Source organism: Parasteatoda tepidariorum, chromosome 4 (assembly GCF_982258835.1).
Source record: "Parasteatoda tepidariorum strain Cologne lab strain chromosome 4, Ptep-v5.0, whole genome shotgun sequence".
Lineage (NCBI taxonomy): Eukaryota > Metazoa > Arthropoda > Arachnida > Araneae > Theridiidae > Parasteatoda > Parasteatoda tepidariorum.
Genome location: NC_141758.1, coordinates 24,890,417 through 24,895,352, shown reverse-complemented (window position 1 = coordinate 24,895,352; position 4,936 = coordinate 24,890,417). Strand labels below are relative to the sequence as shown.

Below are 4,936 nucleotides of genomic sequence, written 5' to 3'. Positions count from 1 at the left end.
AATTTTTTTTTCTACAATATCTATTTAAAAAAAATTTCAATTGATATTTTGAAAATTTGACAATTTTCGTGTATTTACTTTCCTCTAAATATTTTATTTTAGAAAATGTTATTTATGCGTGAGAAGTGCTGGACAATGATTACTCCTCATGTTTCAAAAGAAAGGATTAAATATTGTAGGGTCAGTGCTCTTTATTCAAACCCCCGTGCAGCCGGTCATGTTAGCCATCTCAGATAAAGCAAATAGCCGGCTTCAAGGAGCAGGCCGGAGCCGTGTCCATCCCCAGGGACCGATCAAGACGAATTCAGGCCCAAGGTCCACCAAATTTTCTGGGCACCTTACAAGATATTTTAAAATTAAATTACTGAAGAGTAGTCCTAACAAGAATCTATTGAACTGTATGATTCAAGAGGAACATTCTGAAAGCAGACAATTGAAGATTATTTTTCTAAGATAAATTTTACGTATCTATAAATTAAAGCTAAATATAGAACAACAAAACAATGTTATATCAAGATAAAAATAATTTGGCGGTCACAAATTCACTTGATATTGGATAGGGTTGCGTTGTTTTTTATTACTCTCATCTAGTGTGAGAGATAGGAGATACTAGATTAGTTGTGATGAGCACAGTTGTGGTGCTGCCCTCTCTGTGCGCACGAGAGAGTTGCGTGTTCCAGTATCTTAAGGTCACCGATTGAGGCTCTAAACTTATATTCTAATTTATAAAAGTTTGGATGGCAATGACGAAGTTCATTGCTGCTTCACAAAGGCATACGGAATTTATCAATGTTTAGTTTGCAGAACTCATTATTGTTGAATCACTTACTCTGCCATGAAACCCAAATAATAAGCCCCTAACTAAACAGTTTACCTCTATGGAGTCCCGCTGTGGACTGATCGGTAAGACACGGTTCCCAGCATATCACCGAAATCAACCATCACTGTGTGGGTGGGTGACTACTTTCGATCAGTCTGCGTAGGGACCAACCCTTACGAAAATTTAAGGTATATCTAAGGTTGATTTGAGGTATTTTTGAGGTATTAAGGTTGTTTTGAGGTATATTTAAGGTTGCAGAGAAAACAGCAATAAAAATTACACCTTGTAAAAGTTGTAATTAAGGTGTACGAGGTTGATTTACATATACTTCAGCTTGTTTTGAGGTTGTTTAAAATTCACTTCAAATCATCCAGACTGATAAGGTGATTTTTGAGGTATACCAGGTTTATTTTCTTACACTTGTAACAAAAGAGGTATTTTTGAGGTATAAAATTTTTTACCTTATTTCAACTAACGAGAGTGAGGTATTTATTAAGGTATATGAAGTCATTTTATTTATACCTAAGCTTATTTTGAGGTTGTTTTAAATGCACTTCAAATCATCCAGACAGATAAGGTGATTTTTAAGGTATACGAGGTTGTTTTTTTTGCACTTGTAACAAAATAGGTATTTATGAGGTATAAAAGAATCAACCTTATTTCAACTAACGAGAGTGAGGTATTTACGAGGCATAAAAAAATATACCCTTTTTCTACTAACGATAGTGAGGTATTTATGAGGTATAAAAAAATATACTTTATTTCAACTAAAGACAGTGAGGTATTTATTGAGGTGTATGAAGTCATTTTTTTTATACCTAAGCTTGTTTTAAGGTTGTTTAAAGTACACTTCATATTAACTAGCTCACTTCCCAGAGTTCCATGCGAACCGGTAAATGGCGTGTGTGTTGACAATCGAAAGTCTATTTGAAATTCGGTAAGTGTGCTTGACAATTATTAATTTTGTTTTATCACTTTTAATCAAATGTGTTTCAATTTTCAATCTTAAATTTCATTATTTTTGTTTTAACCACGCGTCCTGATCTTAAATAATTTAAGTTGGAGGATATTCTTAGAGGCTATCGTTGTAGGCTTAGCAATAAGAGAGAATAACCGAAATATTTTTCGTCGCTGTTTAGGGTAACGTTACTGGTGAATCGCTACAGCAGGTTATGCACAGTATATTTTATTGTTTGTAATTTATTCAAATAGAACTATTCTCTTTATTTTGCTTAAATGTATATGTTTTAACGTAGCAGTATGCACGCTGAATAATTGAGAAAAATGTTCATCATTTCTCTTATAAATAAGTCATTGAAAATTGAAAGATTTTTAAAATAGCAATTTTGCTTTAAAATTCTACTATAGCTGTATGCTTATAGTTTGGATATTTGTTGCAAAGTTTATATTGTTTTTCTATATATATATATATATATATATATATATATTTACAGAGCTTATCCACAGTTCCCTGATATTGCTGAGATGACCTAGGTTGTAAATAGAACATGCGCAGCGGCGCAGAAGAAGAGACTAGCAAGCTGCTCAGCCTTCCCCTAGGAAATAGTTCTGAATTTATACCTAAAAGAAAAAGTAATCTCTCCTAATAAACTACAGAATTTATGTAATTGTTGATAACAATAGTTTGCTAGATATTTGATAATTGTAAACTAGTAACTGTACTAGCTAACTTCTTCATGTTTGATCACAAAACTGCTATTTTCACGACATGTTATTTTCTCGCATTTTACCCACGTTAATTATTTACTAGGCAGATTGTTATTACTTATTAGAATATTGAGCAGAATTAAATTAAATCCGATTTCAAGTTTATATGACAATTTGTTTCAAGGTTATGAGCATTTTCATGCAGCTGTTTATGGTTCACTACTTCAAAAATGTGCGAATTTCGGAAATCTTAAATTTTTTAGAAATAAGTCAGTATAGTATGCAATTTTGATCCTGAATTGAATAAAATCAATTGCAAATAAAAACATTTATGGTTGAAAGTAATATGCATTGTTTTGAATTTCATCCTATGGGATGGGTATTTATATTAATCAAGTCTTTGTAACAACTAACTATTAGTTTTATTCTTCTCGGTATTATAGGTTATATAGGAGATATTATACTCAACTTATTTTAAAAGTATTATTTGAAATCATTCTCTCTTAGACATTTTCCTCACATAAAATTACTCACAACTTTAAAATAAATGCTCCTTATCAGCTTGTAATTTGTTCTATTCGATTGAGTGTAAAAAGAGAATAAAAATTCGTACATAACTTTAAAATTTTAATTTATTAAACGATTGTTGATTCTTGATTACGTAGATTAAAAAAATATTAAAATAACTATTTTTTAAGAGACTCTGATGTGATTGACAATAACGTAAGTCCTTTTCAGAATCAACGTCAAAAATTTAAAAAAAAGCTATTAGTTTCATGAAATTTGACTAAAAGTTTAAAAATATAGACTAGGTTTATTGAGTTTAAAGATTTTTAAAAAAAGAAAATCTATTTATTAAACTTACAAGTACCATAATGTTACAGATGTATAGAAAAATAAAAAGTTTTAAAATTGCATAATAAGATTGGAATTATACAGGGTGTTTATAAAGTCCCGGACCCATTTTGATGTTTAATAACTCATTAAATAATAAAGATAGATTAAAATTAATAACATAAATGGTTAGATAGACTCAAAAAGTTTCATGACCCTTGTCAATGAACTTCCACGTTTGCCCGCTTCGTCGCACGGAGAATATCAAGTCGATAGTCAATTTTACGAGAGGTAGCTTTCTTTTTTACCGAAAAGACGGTCTCATCAGCCGTATACTTAGACATGTTGGAAAATTTCGTATTTCCACAACTAGAACAGCTTCAGCCACATGTCTTTTTGCAACAAGATGGTGCACCACCTCATTGGGCTATCATCGTTCGTAGTTCTTTGAATGACCATTTTCCAGGAAGATGGATTGGGCGAGGAGGTCCAATCCCTTGGCCACCCAGATCACTTGATATAACGCCACTGGACTTTTTTCTTTAGGGATTTATAAAGAAAAATGTTTACAGGAGGATCGTGTCGAACATTGATGACCTAAAAGCCAGAATTACAACCGCAATACCATCTGTGGATGCCGACATGCTTGCCGCTACCTGGCGTGAAATTGACTATCGACTTGATATTCTCCATGCGACGAAGGGGGCACACGTGGGAGTTCATTGACAAGGGTCATGAAACTTTTTTAGTCTATCTAAATATTTATGTAATTAATTTTAATCTATCTTTATTATTTTATGAGTTATTAAAGATCAAAATGGGTTCGGGACTTTCTAAACACCCTGTATATTTGGATTTCTGTAAATGTTGTTAATGGTAATACTGTCTTCAGTGTATTTAATCAGTGTATGTGGCTGTGATACATATCATGCTTTTTAGCTACGAGGATTGAATAGAAATGGCAGAAGAGTAATACTATTTATCTGAAAAAGAAAATTAATTTTATCCACTTAATTTAAATCATAAAAAAAGCAATTTCTAATATTTTAAAATATGCCACTATTATTGTAAATATGACTTTCTTACTAATTCATATTTTTTTTCTTTTAGGTTCCAATAATTACAAGTTTCAACATGTAGACAGAAACAGTAATTAAAATAATTTTGTTGGTTTGCAAAAAAATGACATTTTAGTTTTAAATAAAAGTTGTACTTTGAATTTCAGCTGACTAATTATTTAAATTTGTAGTTTTATATCTTTAAAAATTCAAACACCTCAGACAACTATCTTCTAAAAATACGAGTATGAGTTCCCATAAATAATTTTTACTGACTGTAGAATTTGGATAAGTGTTATTTTAAGATGATTTAAATCAATCTATTAAAATTATAGAAGAATTCTGCATTTGAAACTTTCTTTTATAGCTAAACAAAAGAAGCAAGTACTGCCGAAGGTCTAATATTAAAAATTTCAGGTTGATAAATGATCTCTACTAGTGAAAAAAATATAATGATATACATTATTCTTCATATAATATAAATAATATCTTTATATATATTATATTTTTTATATAGTGAGTCTAAAAATTAATAAACTAGGTGGTCCGTATAACA

General features: G+C 30.7%; 1 long non-coding RNA gene across 1 annotated transcript; it reads left to right on the top strand.

Annotated features, from left to right (window-relative positions):
* The first annotated feature begins 2,288 nt into the window (after nt 1-2,288).
* Nucleotides 2,289-4,541, top strand: LOC147810813 (uncharacterized). Its single transcript, XR_015432859.1, has 2 exons — nt 2,289-2,413; nt 4,433-4,541. It is a non-coding gene; the product is annotated as an uncharacterized LOC147810813 (long non-coding RNA).
* The last annotated feature ends 395 nt before the right edge of the window (nt 4,542-4,936 follow it).